This window comes from Lemur catta, chromosome 14 (assembly GCF_020740605.2).
Source record: "Lemur catta isolate mLemCat1 chromosome 14, mLemCat1.pri, whole genome shotgun sequence".
Classification (NCBI taxonomy): Eukaryota; Metazoa; Chordata; class Mammalia; order Primates; family Lemuridae; genus Lemur; species Lemur catta.
Genome location: NC_059141.1, coordinates 54,647,890 through 54,665,670, shown reverse-complemented (window position 1 = coordinate 54,665,670; position 17,781 = coordinate 54,647,890). Strand labels below are relative to the sequence as shown.

The following is a 17,781-nucleotide window of genomic DNA, read 5'->3' as shown; positions in this document are numbered from 1 at the left end:
TCTTAAATAAGCAGAGATTATAATCAACACATACCTCATGGTAAATCATTTAAGAGGCTCTATAAAAACGTTTATGTACAACCATACATAATGCATACATTTCTGAAATAAAATAAAATAAATGCGTGCTTTTAGAATAGGCTGTAGTTACATTCCTTTCCCATGCTGTCGACATCAATTTCCCCTGTAGATGACGGAGGTGCGATGTTCAGATGTTCAGACAAATGCTGACGCGGACAAATGGCAGCCTACAGCCAGGGGCGGTGGCCTGGCAGGTGACTTCTCTCCGGGCTGGAAAATGGCTGCTGGGAACGCACGTGTGTGCCGAGGGCATTACCCGTCACCACAGGCTGGCGGGGTTGGGTGGCCTTTTAGGGAGCCCTACTGATGTGTGGGTTTAAGGGAGACCCTGGGAGAATGGATGTGGAGAATGTTTTACCCAGAATGCCTGTGTGATCACCTGCCTCTTCCTCACTCCCAGGCAGCAGGAGCACTAAGAAGCAGTAGGATCATTGACCTAGGAACTCGTGAGCACTCAGGCCCCCTTCCCCTGCACACACAGGTGGAATCTGCACCATGTGCCTGGTTGTGTAGTCTTCAGACATCAGGCTTGTGGCATTTCAGCTAAGAATCCCAACTTCTGTTGGTCAGCAACAGAGTTGGCAAATAGTGGTGCTTGGTAAATAGCACTTGAGAAAGACGGCCTGGTTTGTGATTCAATTTCTAATAATTCATCAATGACTCTATCATTAATAGCACTTAACATGGAGGCCATTATGATACTTCAAGAGGCATCATAAGAGTACCTTTTATTCTTGTAGAAGCCTGTCATTAATATTGGAATATATATTCATCAGGATAAGCATATATTATGGGATGTTTATTAATTCACAAGAGGAACTTCTCTTGTTTGGCTAGATTAGAGGGTGGGGATGGTTGCAGATTGCTCTGTAACAAATTACCACCAACTTAGTGGCATAAAACAATACCTGTAGGTCAGGAAAGCTGGGCAGGCTCACCTGGGTTCTCTGCCTAGGGTCTCACAAGGCTGAAATCAAGGTGCAAGCTCAGGTGCATTTTCTTCTGGAGGCTCTGGGAAGAACCTGGCTCCTTCAAGGAGCTTCCAGGCTCCTTCAGGTTGCTGACAGAATGTAGTTCCCTATGGCTATAGGACTGAGGTCTGTTTTCTCATTGGCTGTTGGCTGGGTTCACAGTCAGGCCCTTTCCACACGGCTCCTGCATCTTCAAGTGAGCAATGGGATCTCTCTCCTGTCACCTCCTCCCTGCCCTTCTCATCTCTCTGACTTCCCCTTCTGCTACCAGCCAGAGAAAATCTGTGCTTTAAAAAAAGGACTCACTTGATTAGGTGAGGCTCACCCAGATACTCTTCATGTTTTAAGGCAAACTGATTAGTAACTTTTACCTGCAAAATCCTATTTGACCGACAGCATGACGTAATCACGGAAGTCGGACTAGGGAACAAAGATGAGCAAGTCGTCTTAGAATTTGTCTGCCACGGGATATTTGGTGTGATGTTTATGCTGTGGTTTTTTTGGGAGCAACCACATGGTTAATCTTTACTTCCTTTTGTTGTCCCACAATCTGGCCTGGAAAGAAGAGGGCCAACTCTGGGTGGGTTCTACCAACAAACACACATACAGTACCTGCTGCACGTCCAGCCTTCCTTACAGACCGCATGTTTGTGTCCGCCCAAATTCATATGTTGAAATCCTAAGCCCCAGTGCCATGGTATTAGGAACTGGGCCTTTGGGAGGTGATTAGGTCACGAGTGTGGGGCCCTCATGAATGGGATTCGTGCCCTTATCAAAGGGACCCTAGAGATCTTTCTGGGGTTCAGAGAGGATGGCTGGCAACAACCCAAAAGAAGGCTCTCACAGGAACCCGACCGTGCTGGCAATCTGACCAAGGACTTTCATCCTCCAAGAACTGTGAGAAATAAATTTCTGTTGTTTATAAGCCACCCAATGTACTGTACTTTGTGATAGCAGCTTACACTGACTAAGATACTTGCATCACGGGCAGGAGGTAGAAATCTCTGTAAGATACACTTTCCTTGCTCTCTCCACGACAGAGCTTTACATACACATACCATGAAATCATCAACCCGTCGAGGCACTTGAGGGCAGGTGCTAAGTTAAGTGGGAGTTGAGTGGGAAAGCAAACCCCTGGGATTTGAAGTGAGCAAGAGAAGACTTCAAGGGAGGAAATGGTCAGCCGGCCTTGAACAAGGCATATGCTTCAACACGACAGGTAGGGAGGGGCAAGGGCTCCAAGGTGGCAGAGAGCCCATGGTGTGTGGAAGTAACCAGAAATCAAGCTGAGCTGTAGTAGTGGGTCCTCACCCAACACTTGAACAGCCGTGTTGCCCCCCGTGGTGGTAGCTGGGAGGTACACTTTGAAAAATAACTGAGCACTGATGATAAGCCATGTGGGCACCAGTTTTTGAATCATATGAAATTCCTTATTCTTACAGGAGCCGTTTGAAGGATTCCTGTCCTTCATCCCTGCCTACAACAACCCTTTGTTGAGGGTCCTCCGTTCTTGGGGTACAGTAAATCTTTCTGAACAGTGTGATAAGTTCTATAGCAAAGGTTCAAAGCCCAGGCTGCACATTGTGACCACCTGGGGAGCTTTGAAAAAAAAGATACCAATGCTCAGGGAGTAGCCCAGACCAACTCAGTCAGAATTGTTAGGGATGGGGTGTGGGATCTGGGATTTTAGGGAAATGTTTTCTAGGTGATTTTAATACCACTCGGCCAGGGTGAGAACCACTTATATGATCAGTAAGCACAACACAGCATGGGATCTGTGCTATCCATATTCTGCCTTGGGGGTGACATTTGAAGTGGGGTCTTGAAAATTGAGAGGGGGTTCACCAAGTAGACAGTTGGGGGAGGGGGAATTTCAGGCGCAAGGGGAGAATCACAAACAGAAGCATAAGGCCGGGGAAGATTATGGTCTGTGTGGAGACTAATGAGCCCCACAAGGGAGCTGGGAGGAGGCTGGTAAGAGATGAGGCTGGAAGGATGGTTTGGGGTGAACCTTCAAATAAATGCACTTGTGATTTGTGGGGGAAAAAAAACTTTATCATCAAGGCTTTGTCCTGATCCAACCTGACCTTCCCCCCAGTTAATCCGAATTACTGAGGTTTGACTCCATGTTCAGTTTCTCTGAGATTTGCTTTGATTTCTCTTAGATGTGGAGCTGGTGTTTATTCTCCTAGCGGCTCTGTGTACACGCTCTGCCCGTGGAGTTGCCTCGGATGAGCCGTGGGTCCTCTGAGAACTGCTTCCTGTTTGGTCTGGTAACTCCTAAGCCTGCCTTTCTTTTCTGCAGTCTGCAGTTGTGGAAATGTGCAGTATTTGAAGTTTGGAGGAGATCAATTTTTCATCCTTTCCTTAGTGGGATAAAGAATATTTCAACCACCACTGGAGACCAAAGAGCTCTGAGAAGTTTGAAATAGCTTGGGAAATATGCCACATGCTTCACACTTCATTTTCCCCCTCTCTTTTCATTGTTTCACTTGATAAAAATATTGTAATGCAAGAACGGGAGATGAGGCAGATATTTAGAGAAAGGAAAAGAAATGGGTTCGTGTTTAAACTGACTCGAAGCAAGTCTGGCCACTGTAGTTTGAAATAATTTTGAGTGTTTAGTAAGGTAAACTCAAAATGTTCTTCCTGCCGGAGAAGTGATTTAAAAAAAAAAAAAAAAAAACAACGTGAGCTCCAACACTATTGTTAATGAAAACCGTGACCAGCGTGCCCCCCCCCCCCCCCACCAAAAGAAAAAACGGGAACATTTTTGGGTCCAAGTTTCACAGATGTTAAGCATTTTGTGATATTACTTAGGGGGTTTCCTGAGCTACATTAAAGTTGAGCCACTAGGGTGTTGAAACAGTTGGGCCCCATAATAAAATATACATGAAAAGGAATTGTGAGACATTGGCTGTTATATGTGACAATTAGGTTACTGCTTTAAAAAATACGTATCCCGGACACATCTACAGGAGCTTTTTAGGGAATTTTTGAGTAGAAGCAGAGTAAAGGCAGTTGGTAATTTCTCTGGTTGCCTCTGGCAGGTGGACATAATTTAACAATACCCGTCATATATGACAAATTGTTTTTGAGTTACATTAGGGCCTTAATAAGATCACATCTGTTCATATATCCTCCTTAACCTCAGAGCCTGATTTAGAGAGTTTTCATACTGGTACAATATTGTTGTTTAAATATTTAGAGGGGTCTAGACATGTATCATAAAAGAATAGACTCTTGTGTATAAAAACACAGTCCTTTTATTCTCAGTGTTTTTGCTTTCACGGACCTTGCATCATTCTCTGTACTGGAGTGAACCACATGTTGCTTTTGAGAGCCAGGAAACATATTTCATTCCCTGTCGGAGTTAATGTTTTAAAGCTGGAAGAGGCCTCAGCGACTCATCCAGCTCCTCTCCTCTTTGGGGTAGAAATCTAAGACGGAGACAGAGGAGGGGACTTGTTTAGGGTTTCTCACCCCATTAGCAGCAGAGCCAGAATTAGGACTTAGGTCTGCCAATTTGTAGTTCAGTGATTTTTTTCATTGTGCTAGAGGTTCACTCTGGGACTGAAACGTGGCCATGGAGACAGTAGAGTGAGGTCACTCATCAGTGTCCCTAGTGGCAGTGGTCCTTTCCAGAGGACATTCCTGGCCATTGGGAGGACCAGGCCCTTTGTTATGTTTCAGATTCAGAGCCCAGGTCCTTTATATTCCTCAGGTACTTCCCTGCCTGAGCCCTTCCTCTGCCAGCGTATCTTCTGTCCCTTCTCTGCCGACAGGGCCCTCTCCTGTCTCTGACCACACGGTGCATCCTCCCTTCTGCTCACACTGGCCCTTCTCCTGGAACGTGTCCTTCTGTCTAGTTTGGTTCCTTTCACATCCAGCATAAGTTCCATTGTATCACAGGGTCTTCCAAGCCCACAGCAATTTATTCGATTGAATCATATGAAAATGCTGTTTTGTAGGTCAAAAAGGTCACATGTTGGCAATTTCTTAAGGCGCAACCTAACCATAGTCTTTTTAAAAGGCGAAAGATTTATACGATCTGAAGAGAAACCAGAGTATTCCATAGTCTTTTTAAAACCCCTGTACCACTTACTGACATCTTTACTCAGCTTCTCTCTCTCTCTGAATGTATATGTGTGTGTGTACATAAATGTAAATCAGGGTGAAATTCATATAACATAATTGTCTTCATTTTTTAAAAAAATGTTTTATTATCTATAGTCCTCATGCTGTATGAGTCCCATGCTGTATATTAGGTCTCTAGACTTTACTCACCCTAAATAACCGCAACTTTGTACCCTTTGACCATATCTTCCCATTTCTTTTCACAATGAACTTAAAAAAAATAAACTTCCTTTTGGAATGATTTTAGATTTACAGAAAAGTTGCAAAGATAGTACATACCTTTCTCGTGTGCCCCTAGCCCAATTGCAGGTTCTTCTAATGTTAAAATTTCATGTTACCCTGGTACCATTTGTCAAATTTAAGAAAACGTTGGAACATTATTGCTAAGTAAAGCTCCAGACTTTATTTGGATTCCATTACTTTTTCCATTCACGTCCTTTCTCTGTTCCAGTGTCCTGTGCAGGTCCAGGGCGCTACACTGCATTTGGTTGTCACGCCTCCTTAGTCTCCTTGGGTCTGTGACAATTCAGCCTTTCCTGTTTTTCACGACCTTGACAATTTTGAGAAGTACTGGTCAGGTATTTTGTAGAATGTGCTTTTTTGGTTTAGGTTTATCTGATGGGTTTTCTCATGATTAGATTGGGGTTATGGGCTTTAGGGAAAACTAACACACAGGTGGTATCACATTCTCCCAAGGGGTACATGCTATCAGCCTGGCTTCTCACTGGTGATGCTAACTTCAATCACTTGGTGAAGGTATTTGTTGTCCAGGTTTCTCCACCATAAAGTTATTATATTCAGCTTTTTTTCATATTAGCATCTCACCACCAGCTAGATAAGCAGTTCTTCTCTTGGGAGCAGGGTTATGTTTAATACTTTTTGTGTCTCTTCTCTTCCCTAATACCATGCCATGTTGGATGTAGAATATATGTTCCACAACAGTTAGTTAAGAGGTCGTTAAATAAATAATTTAAGTTCAAAATGGTGGAGGTGTTTGTCTTAAACAACTGAAACAATCAAATCCCAACCACTGAATTCTCCCTGCAACAAGTTTGGTGGTCTTGGCTCACTGCGCTTAAAGGGTAAATTGTAAAACTACTTAAAATTGTTTTAGTTCAAACCACCATGAAGAAGGGCTTATCTGCTGTCTTTGCTAAGATCAGAGCTTCTAGTTGACGACTCAGGAAAATCGGAGTGTAAATTAGACGCACACATACACTTTTGCAGCGTTTGCTGACTTGTAACAAGGGTGTCCCTATTTGCAGTGACTTACAAATATTTGTTGGAGGGTTTGATGATTCTAGAGCTGAGGTATTGCTTAATGGATTCCTAATGGCTCAAAAGAATTACCACTGTGAATGCATTTTATTTCATCATCATAAGAATCATTTTCCAAATACTTATCTGTGCAGGTGTTTTGCAGGGTATGGGTATAGAGTGCCGTTCTTTTGGGGAAGGGAGCTTATATTTTGACATGGCCCTTAGGGAGGATAGAAATAATTAGAACATATCCTAAAGGAAAAGAGGGATGGAATAAGAACTTTTATTATATCAGAGTGGAAAACTAAATGTGTTGGAAGTGAAAGAAGATGGAAGAGGGCGTAGTTGTTTTATAAATTTGTTTAATAGAGACCTTAGTGGTAGGTCGTGTAGGGTTGATTCCTTTCTGCTGTGATTGAAAAGTTGATATTCCATCATGATCTTCTCACCTGGGTTCTAAAAGTATATCTAGGAATTAGAATAGCCTGACTTATTATTCCATTTAAAGAGGTTTCTTTTTTTATTTAATCTTTTTTTTAATACGGGGAAAAAACAACTTTTTAACAGTATAAATTAGTTCAGCTAGTTTTTCAGTCTCATGATAGCTACACTTGCTTCATGCTTTATTATGTAATTTAATTTTTCTATCTCTCTTTTATTAGCTGTAAAGTAGGTTTAGAAAAATAATTAGATTATGAGGTTAAGCCACAGTTAAGATAAAAATGACAGTTCAATAAAAAAAATGTTCAATATAATTCCTATCTTCTAAAATAAAATACAGCTGCTAAGAGATTTAATTATGGTACAATTCAAATAAATTTTTTCTCTACATTGAAAACAGTCAAGAAAAATTCTGAGAAAGGCACTTGGTTAACAAGAAAAAAATAATGATACATAAAATTATAATTTATGAAATATATGATAGGGACCATATTGAGAGGAAGAAGAAATAACATAGTTGAGTATCTTCCCCTAAAAGATACACTAGGATTACTTAAATTGCTGTGATGGTGAGACCACTAGGCTTGGTCTTTTTATGTGCTAAATTGAGAGTTTTCACCATTTGGGTGATCTTGGAATGCCATATCCTTTCATTAAAATAATCTGAAAATCACCACCAAATATTTCATGGTTATAGGGTCCTAAAATATTAGATGTGGAGGAAGCTCAGAACATAACCCTTCGTTTTAACCTAAGAAGAAGGCAAAGCCCCAAGAAGTCAAGTAGCTCTCCCAGGCTCACTGCGTATATGGCTGGTCTTCAGAGTCACTATCTAGTGTTTATTCCCCTATGCTGAATTGCTATTAGGATTGAATTTTTAACATTAAATCAATTTTTTAAGCCAAGGAAGACATGAATATAATTTAAAAAGTCAAATAGTATTGTTATGCTTAAGGCTTATAATAAATAAAAAAACTAGCCATCCCATGTCCTACCCTCCTTTAGTCCAAATCCTTTCTGCACAGGCAACCATCTTCAATTTTCTGAACTGTCCTTTGCTATTTATCTTCATAATTTAATATTTAAGTGAGAGGCTTTTAGTGTTATTTAGTGATTTAAGAAAACATTTAGACCTCTGTCAAACTATTTTTCCTTATAGTTCTTTTATATACCTAAACTAATTTTATATTCTTTTGCCTGATAATTACTTTTAGAGTCCAGTTATAGAAATTCTGTGTATTCAAAAAACATCTAGGGCCAGGCCGTTTGCTTCTCGTTGCTTTACATCCTGGGGAGACACATGAGATGCCTACCATGGTCTAGCTCAAGGTGACTCTGCCGTTTGCTTGGTTATGATGAGCTTTCCTTTAAGTCAGTGTTTTTCAAGCTGGGAGTTGCAACCCATTAGTGAGTTGTAAAATCAATTTAGTGGGTTGTAACCAACATTATAAAAAATAGAACAGAATAGAAAATATCAGAGTTCAATAAAAAATTCGATATAAAATTCCTATCTTCTAAAATAAAATACAGCCACTAAAGGATTTAATTATGGCACATAATTAGGATAAATATTGGTTTATGCAACTTTTGTATCAGATATATCCATTTATATTTATGTGTGTATATGTGTATATATATACATGCAAAGATATATATACACACACATTACACACAGGTGTATATGTATACAGTTAGCCATTGAACAACATAGGTTTGAACTGCACATGTCCACTTATATACAGACTTTCTTCCATCTCTGTGATCCTGAAACAGCGAGACCAACCCCTCTTCTTCCTCCTCAGCCTACTCAACATGAAGATGAGGATAAAGACCTCTATGACAATCCACTTCCATTTAATAAATAGTAAATATATTTTTTCTTCTTTATGATTTTCTTTTCTCTAGCTTACTTTATTTTAAGGATACAGTATATAATACATATAACATAGAATTTATGTTCATCGACTGCATTATTCATAAGGCTTCTGGTCAACACTGGGCTATTAGTAGTTTTGGGGAAGTCAAAATTTATATGTGGACTTTTGACTGTATGAGGGGTTAGCACCCCAACCCCTGCATTGTTCAAGGGTCAGCTGTATACATACGCACACATACGTATTTATAAAGATATATGTATCTATAGGTATTTATATATCTGTATATATTTATATATGTATATATGTATTTGTATATTGGGGCTCAATGTACAATGTATTAGGTTGAACATATCAAATTATTGTTTCTTTGGTTAAAAAAAACAGTCATATAGGAACTTCATGTGGTTTAACCTCTTGTGTCTTATTGTGGGTCATGGACAAATAAGTTTGAGAGAAACTTAAGTAATTTAAGTTGTCTTATATCAAAATAATAAACTTTCTCTTTTCTTGGCTGAGTTCCAATGTCTTCATCTGTAAAGTGAGAATAATGATTTATCTACCTCAAAGAAGGGATATGAGTATTAAATTACTTGGCATGACCACTTGCCCATGGGAAGCACCAAATAAATGTGAGTTGCTATTGCTGTGGTCTTCACCAACACCATTATCCTACCTCCCCCCAGTCTTTTTCTCATTTACTCTTAGGACATTCTCTTTCAGACCTATCAGCATTATTAAATCCATTGCTTCTCTCATCAGATGGGTCACATACATTGATCTTTGGTCACAGGGTGGTTGTACATTAGTGGAGGCCTTCAGGATTGTGTGCTCAAACCAGCATTTTCCAAAGTGGTCTATGCCTCCAGAGGCGTGCGAGGCATGGCTGGCATGGACTTGCACAACCAGAGTGTTATTCTTTTCTCAGTTCTCTTTTATTTTTTATTTTTGAGACAGAGTCTTGCTCTGTTGCCCAGGCTAGAGTGCCATGGCATGAGTCTACTTACAGCAACCTCAAACTCCTGGGCTCAAGGGATCCTCCTGCCTCAGCCTCCCAAGTAGCTGGGACTACAGGCACGTGCCACCATGCCCGGCTAATTTTTTCTATTTTTAGTAGAAACGGGATCTCGCTCTTGTTCAGGCTGGTCTCGAATATCTGAGCTCAAGCGATCCACCCGCCTCAGCCTCCCAGAGTGCTAGGATTACAGGCGTGAGCCACCGCGCCCGGTCTCAATTCTCTTTTAATCCTTTAGTTTAAATCTTTTTCAATTCTTTTTTAATCATTTAGTTTAAATCTAGGGAAAGAGTACCAGTTTGGTGCTGCTCTTTCTTTCATATCTTCCTAATACTTGATAAATTCTTTTTTTTAAAAAAGCAGAGATCGAGTCTCAAGCTCAGAGTAGTCAACAAAGAGTAGTTAGCTAGAATTTAATAATAACTCTTTTCATAATGCTTATATATACGATTCCTTTTGATTATTGGCAAATTTTATTGGCTTTCATATAAAGTATCTTTTAAAAATAAATTTGTTGAAGTTAAAATATTCAATAAATAGTGCACATGGTATGTCTTGGTATGGTGAAGTCATGCAGGTGTGCACTAATGACTCAGTTTGGGCCATGCTGGTTTAATCCTAAATGAGGCCCGGAGATGTTAAGCAGCTGAGCCAGGGAGAGTTGGAAACAGAGCGAGGATTAGAGACCATGTCTTGGGTATGTTCTCATATCTCTCTGCAACCATTTTGTTAGGGCTGACACTCCAGGATCCTGTTAGAGGGAGCCTGTGTTAGAGCAATGTGCTGCTTTCTTCCAGTGGGCTTTTTTGTTTAGGGGATTGTTGTTGCTGGGGTGTGCCGGATCTGTTCACTCCTACAATTCTGAGGATGGTTCAAGTCTGCATTGTGTCATGGGTAGCCACTCTGGGCTACTGTTGATCTGCATCCACCTTACCCCTATGACTGTCCTGGTTGTGTAATATTTGTCTTTCTCAAGTTTTAGGTTATTTGCTTTTTAGGAGTAGTCTGAGACTGTGTCTGATTCAGATAGGAGTAGAGCTCCATGCTGTGTGTTAACTGTGCCTTTCTGTGCCTCTGCTCCTCCATGTGTAAGATGGGTATTGTTGCAGGTTAGAGCATCTCAAGGGGCCTGCTCATCTTTATAACTCTACAAAGCTGTCATCTCATTTATCCATTCATTCTGTAGATATTTGTTGAACACCTATATGCCAGGCACTTACTGGACTAGTTGAAAGTACTGAGAATACAGCAGTGGGTAAGGCCAGTGGGGACCCTATCCTTGAAGAGCTTCTATTCTATTCAGGTGAGATACATGGTAAATAAATCAACAAATTAAAAACTGAGACAGTTTCCTGTGGTTCTAATAAAGCTGGGTGATGGAATAGTGACTTGGAAGAAGAGACCTGATTTTGATAAGGAAAGGCCTCTTCCGAAAGGCAGCTCTTGAGCCGAGAGCTGAATGGTTGGGGAGACGGCTGCGAGGAGCTCAGGGGAGGTGCGCGTGGGCAGGAGGAACAGCGAGTGAAAGACCCAGGCGAGTGCAAGGAAGAGAAAGGGGGCTGGTGGGCTGGCCAGGAAAGTCGGGACCAGATGCTGACAGAGGAGATGGTTGAGCCTAGTAAGAAGTCTGGATTTTACTCCAAGGGTAATAAATAGGAAACCAATGAAGCCAATGATGAATTTTAAGTAACAGGATGATAGAATCTGATTTGTGTTTTCCAAAACCACACCTGCTGCAGGTTGGAAATTGAGCAAGCGAGAATAGAAGCCAGGGGTGTGAGGTCCAATTAGCAAGTCACTGGGGTAGTCTCTGGAATAGACGTGGCCCTGGGAACTGGGGAGCAGGCAGTAAAGACATAAGGAAGTGGAGAGACGCAGGCTGTATGTCTAAAATAGCTCGGTGTTTGCTGGTGGATTGGCCGCAGGGATGAAGGGAAGCGAGGAACCAAAGATGCATCCTAGAATGGTGACTTATGGCTATGGGAAGGCAAGGCTCCTTTTGCCCTTGATGACATCCTTGTACTGTCATTTTGCCTGGATTTCATCCCTCTGTTTATACACACTACTGCCTCCAGCCCCTCCCAGGGAAGAAAAATCCTCCCACGCCTCTGGTTAGCTTGAAGGCTCTCAAGTTCTTCCTTTATCTGACCTGCGTTCCTCGTGCTGTGCTTTAGGCCCAGGTTATACCCTCTGAGGAGGTGGTTATACAGGGGTCCTTGTGGGAAGGGCAGATGGTGCTATTAATTCATGCTTCTGTTATGGGAATTGATGGCCTGTAGCCAGGATGCCATGTTGATATTTATGACTGGTTTCTATGAAGAGTTCATGTTCTCAAAAAACGTATTGTATTCTGTTTTCCAAGAAAAAGTTGAAGACGGGCTGAGCAGTGGATATTTTTTTCCCTTTTCATTTTCCCAGCATATAATACAAGTTGCATTACAATAAATTCAGTCAGTTCAAATGTTTTTCATCTGAAAAATTGAATACATTCTTTTTTTCGCCTAACTGCAAGGGGTGAACTTTTATGTTTTTATGGGCTTTGTTGTTTTTACTTGTCACAGTTGCTGGTATTAGTTCACTAGTAAGTAATGACTTTTCTGTATTGAGAAAGACAGATGACTTATTAGATGTCAGAGGCCATTTTCAACTCAGCATTTTTAATAGCTGTTCTTTCTTTGATTTGTTTTTTCTTCTTTCTCTCTTTTTTCCTGTTTCCTTCAGCCATGCATTTTTCCTTCTTTCTCTTTCTCTCTCCTCTGTCTCTTTCTCTCTGTCTCTCTTGGTTACCATCTGTTCTATTCATATGTATTTTCTGCATGTTCTTGCTACATCCTCACATCCATCTAGAGTTCCTGGGAGCCATAGATTGTTGCTGGATACCTTTTCCTGCAGTTGTGCCCTATGGATTTCCTGTGGAAAACATTTGTATCTATCTGTGGGTATTTCTTTTAATCCTTTAAGGATTAAAAAAAAATAGTGGATGTGTCCAAGGTAAGTATCTGTTCTTGACCTCATGGACTTTTTTTGACCTCTGGCCACTGGCCACTTTGGGGTTTTCAGGATGCCATAAAAATAACCGCTTCTCGACTGGACATGGTGGATCAGCACTTTGGGAGGCCAAAGAGGGAGGATCGTCTGAGGCCAGGAGTTCAAGACCAGCCTGGGAAACACAGCAAGACCCCATCTCTACGAAAAATAAAAAAAATTAGCTGGGCGTGGTAGTGCATGCTTGTGGTCTCAGCCTACTTGAGAGGCTGAGGCAGGAGGATTGCTTGAGCCCAAGATTTCAAGGCTGCAGTGAGCTATGATCGTGCCATTGCATTCCAGCCTAGGTGACAGAGAGAGACCCAGTCTCTTAACAGAAAACAAACCACTTCTCCCTCCCTTTTCCTGCTATTAACACAGATGCAATCTTTCACTTTACTGGACTCCTTGAATATCATTTTATTGTACTCAGGGCCTCAGGAAAGAGAAGTCTATTAATGAACATCATTGAAACAGCATTAATGTAGGTATGATCAGCTTATGTAGTACAAATGGGCTTTGGTTGGGGCCCTATCTTATTACTATGTCATTGTGCCTGGCACCTAGCAGGTGCTCCGTAAATATTTGTTAGATGAATGGAAGTCTACCTAGATGAAAATTAGGAGCTCTGGTAGGTGGGGTTGGGGGGAGTTTTTGAGTAGTGAACAAAGCAGACATTACTCTAATGGCAACATGTATTCTAATGAGGAAAGAGACAAAGATATAAATAAGAAAAGTATTGGGTGGCGATGAGTGATGTTGCAAGAGTCAAGGCAGGGTGACACGCTGTGGTGTGACCTGAGTCAGGGCCGGGGAACGTTTAAGCTGAGATCTGAGTGATGAGAAGTGGGAAGAGTGAGGAGTGGCGAGAGTTAGGGTGAGAAAACAGAGCAGGCAAATGTTCTAGGCAGGTGCAGTCTCGGAGCGAATATGGTGCAACCACGGCAGCATCAAAAACCAGCCAGGCTGTGCTGTGGGGAGCAGGCTGCCGGGTGTGTGGTGGGGTCAGAGATGTGCACAGGGCCAGACCAGCTGGGACCTTATGCTACAAATAAAATCCATACTCCTTCACTTGATTTGCAGTGGGAAGCCTTTGGAGGGTTTTAAGTGGGGGCATGGCGTACATTTTTAATATATCTCTCTGGCTGGTGTGTGGAGAATGGATTGTAGAGGGCAAGAGTAGAAACTGCAGTGGTATGTGCTGGATGTTTGCTGCTTGATGGAATGCTTCTCTTTAGAGTTTACCAGAGATTTTTGGATGGAGAGAGTGTAGCTTGCCTTCTTTCACTGATTCTTGTGCAGGTGCAGGGATTTCTGGTTTCTTACCATATCCATTCTCTCCCTGTTTTCATTGACAAAGTCGTTGGTTTTTAGCTGTGCATATTGCCGCCCATGCTCCCTTGCGACTAGGAAGGAGCAAGGTGTGGCCATGTGAAAGTATTACATAGGAGTTTCAGAAAGTCTTCTTAAAAGGGAGGGGGTGTTTCTTTTTTTGCTTCCTCCCATTCTGCTGCCTGGAGCTGGATGTGATGGCTGGAGTACCAGCATTCATATTGAATCCTGAGGACTAGGACTACATTCTAGGGATGGCAGAGCTTAGAGTTGGAAGGAAGCTGAGTCTCTGATGACTTCTTGGGGCCCCCATACCAGCCATGGACTGTCTGCCTTTGGGCTTCTTTTATGTACCAGAGAAATAATTGTCTATCTTGTCCATTGACATTTTAGTATTTTGTTTTGTTTTTGCTCTTTGCAGTTGAACGTAATGCTAATTGATACACGTGCTCACTTTCTGAAAGACTTAAATAATAAGAACAACAACAACAATAGGATAGAATTACTGTGTGCTTTCCAAGTGCCCATCTCTGTCCTAAGCCCTTTGCAGACATGTTTTCTCTTAATCTTCACAACAGTGCTACAGGGTAAATATTGTATCTGGGACTCCAAGGCACAGAAATGTCTGGTAACTTGCCCAAGGTCATGTAGCCAGTACATTGGAGGGTCTAGATTCTAACTGGTTCAATGGATTCTAAAGATTATTTTCTTTATCACTTTGTTAGGCTGTGCCACATCCTTGACAATGACTCTGGAATCACTTTCTCAGTCATTTTAGGGAGTGAGGCCAGAGGGATGATTTGGGAGGCAGATCTGTGTCATGTACCAGTCAGGGCTGGCTACCTGCTATAACCAGATTTCTGGGACTTAACACAATAGGAGTTGATTTCTCACATAAAATCCATCTACTTAATCCTCCTGCTGTCCTTCCAACCCCCCTCCCCCATTCCCAGGGGCCTCCGGTTCTCCACTGGATGCTTTTCACGCAGTCGGCACACAGGGGAAGGGAGGGCAGGGGAGAATTGCAGGGGCAGATGTGATGGGCCAGGCTTGCAGATGGTGCATCACGTCCCGCACGCCATTGGCTAGAGAGTAGTCACGCGGTCGCACCTGGCTGCAGGGAGGCTGGGAGATGAGTCTAGCCACATGTTAGGAGTAGAGGAAGTGGATTTCGGAAAGCACACAGTGATCTCTGCCACACGGGGTCGTTAGGAGCGGGGCTCTGGCCTCAGCCCACCTGCATTTTCATCCCTACCTTGCTTGTTCATTAGCTGCGTGACCTTGGGCAAGTCACTTAATCACTTTTACCTCTGTTTTTCTCTTAATGCGTACAATAGGGATAATAGAACTGTTTTGAGGATTAACTGAGTTAAGGTGGTGAGTGCAGTATTTAGAACAGTGGTTAAGACAAAATAAGTGCCCAATAATCATCAGCTATTTTAGTTTAAAGCAGAGCACTTTACTCACATTGAAGTTTGCGGGTCTGGTTTTGCAGAGCATTTTCTTGTTGAGCCCTGTGAGGTGTGTGAACAGAACAGGCACCTTCTGAACCACACACACGTCCTAGTTTAAGGGAAATGGCGTGACGGAGGACGCCAGGAGTGCTGCTCTTGGGGCTCCCTGCCTTCACGTGGGAGCACTCCCGTCCTCTCTCGAAGGGCCGGGGGGCTTCCTCCTGCTGCCTGACCTGTTTGAAAAGTCTGAAACTAAGTTCTCACCTCCAGTGTCCTGCCCGCTGTGAGAAACGTTGCCCATGAAATTCCTTCCACCTGGAATCCCTTCCCAGAGAATCAAAATCTGGTCTGTTCTTGGAAGTGTCACCTCATCCCCAAAGTCATGGTTGGCACCTGGTCAGCGTTACTCAGTCCCTCCTGTATTGTCATCCCGGTAAAGCATTTGCCACAGTCTGTCTCACACGGCCATGAGTCAAATACCAGGCTGAGCCCACCACATGGAGGTTTCGTGAAGGCAGGAGCTATGTTATGTTTACTTTCATTCACCCCACACCTCTCATGTGTTTCTGGAGTTCGATTATTACTTTTGTTATCTGTGCACACATGAAGAGTTTAGTGGATGTGGTCTTTACACTGAACCGGTGCTAAATAAATTGGTATGTAGTTTGGAATAAAAACAAGTGGATTCTTTTTATTTACACTGTTTAATATTCGTGTGGGGATTTTTGCTTTCTTTCGGCTCAGCGGTTGTAAAATTCTGTTTTAATTTCTGCCATTATCATAAACAGCATCCTCTGGTTATTATCTGGGTGGAGGATGCTGTATCCCAGCACTCTGTTGAATTAAGATTAAACAAATTGCCAGGGGTAGGACATAGAGCCATTGTTGCTTTGCTGTTATTTTCCTTAGCTGAGAAGTCCACTTGGTGATTCAAGCTAGTACATTTACACCTGTGGGCTTAGAGTTTCATATATACACATCTTTCTATTCTTGGTAACCCATAGGAAAGCATTCAGCTTTCTGAGTATTTGTATATATACACATCTATAAAAATGAAATTACCTGCAAAATCACTGAAGATAAAGGTTAGCAAATTCTGTACATGGATACAATCAGTGGTGCTGTGCTATATAGTTAAATAGGAGATGGGGTTTAGTTATTAAGCTTGCGTAGATTGCTTGATACACTGAATATTTCTTGGAGTTCTATTATTTGTATTTTATTCTCAAATATTTTAAGAAGATAAGCTTCTAAATTCACTTTGGGGCTCCGTGTCATCAAATCTCATCACCAGTCACTTAGATCCCTAATTAACTTACACTCTATAGACCCATTTCTTTGCTTCTATTTCTCTCTGCTTTCTCTAATGGTGCTGTGAGTTACACTGGAAGGAACAATAAGATTTAAGGGAAGAATTAATTTAGAAAGTTAGGAATAGAAGAGATAAGGGAAAATGAGAAAAAGCGGCTCAGTATTTTGTCTTGTAAATGGCTTTCCTCTCGTAGGCTAAGAAGCCCATTTATCCAAGGAGAGGAGGAGTGTTAATGAAATAGATCATGAACATAGCTATTACAGTAATGAATTTTAACACTCACTTTGTTATGTGATATTTTATTTATGAGCTCCTTGATCATTCAGATAAAGACAAGAAGTTTATGGCACTAGATTATGTCTTGTTTTCATAAACATATTCAGTAGTTTAATAAACATAATTTATTTTTTTCTCCTTAAAAATCAGCAAAATTTATGAGAGATTATCTTAGGGTTAATGAAGTCTAACATTAAGGAAATATTACCCTATAATATTGGAGCCTTCAGAGCTAGAGTTGTAATTGCTTAATGCTTTTTTCTACAGGCTATTTTTATAAAGTACATGCTTGGTACCATTAATCCAGTTTTTACAAGTTATACTTAGACCAATTCATTGGGAATTATGTATCCATGTTTATATTTTTCAGTCACTGCTTTCATTAAAAGATGTAGTAAACAGTTGAAAATTTAATGTAGAAAAAGGAAGAAAAGACAATTATGTGCATTTGCTCCTAGGAAAGTGCGGTGCATGTATTATCACTGCTTTCTGTCTTTGAAAACAATTCCCTCTTGTGGCTGTCTTCACCACAGGTGAGAATTTAGTGATTTGCAGGCCCCAGGGGGATAGAAATGTAAATTCCTATTGAAAGCCATCAATAGTT

The 17,781-nt window shown here is 41.5% G+C and overlaps 1 protein-coding gene and 1 long non-coding RNA gene across 2 annotated transcripts in view; both read left to right on the top strand.

Annotated features, from left to right (window-relative positions):
* Positions 1-3,731, top strand: part of LOC123650264 — a 30,614-nt gene extending 26,883 nt beyond the window's left edge. Inside the window, exons 2-3 of the long non-coding RNA XR_006739312.1 lie at positions 2,495-2,782; positions 3,218-3,731. This is a non-coding gene — a long non-coding RNA (uncharacterized LOC123650264). The remainder of the gene's footprint in view (positions 1-2,494; positions 2,783-3,217) is intronic.
* The window catches only part of LRMDA (leucine rich melanocyte differentiation associated), a 1,038,561-nt gene that overhangs the window by 271,231 nt on the left and 749,549 nt on the right, over positions 1-17,781 (top strand). The gene's annotated exons all lie outside the window — the stretch shown is intronic.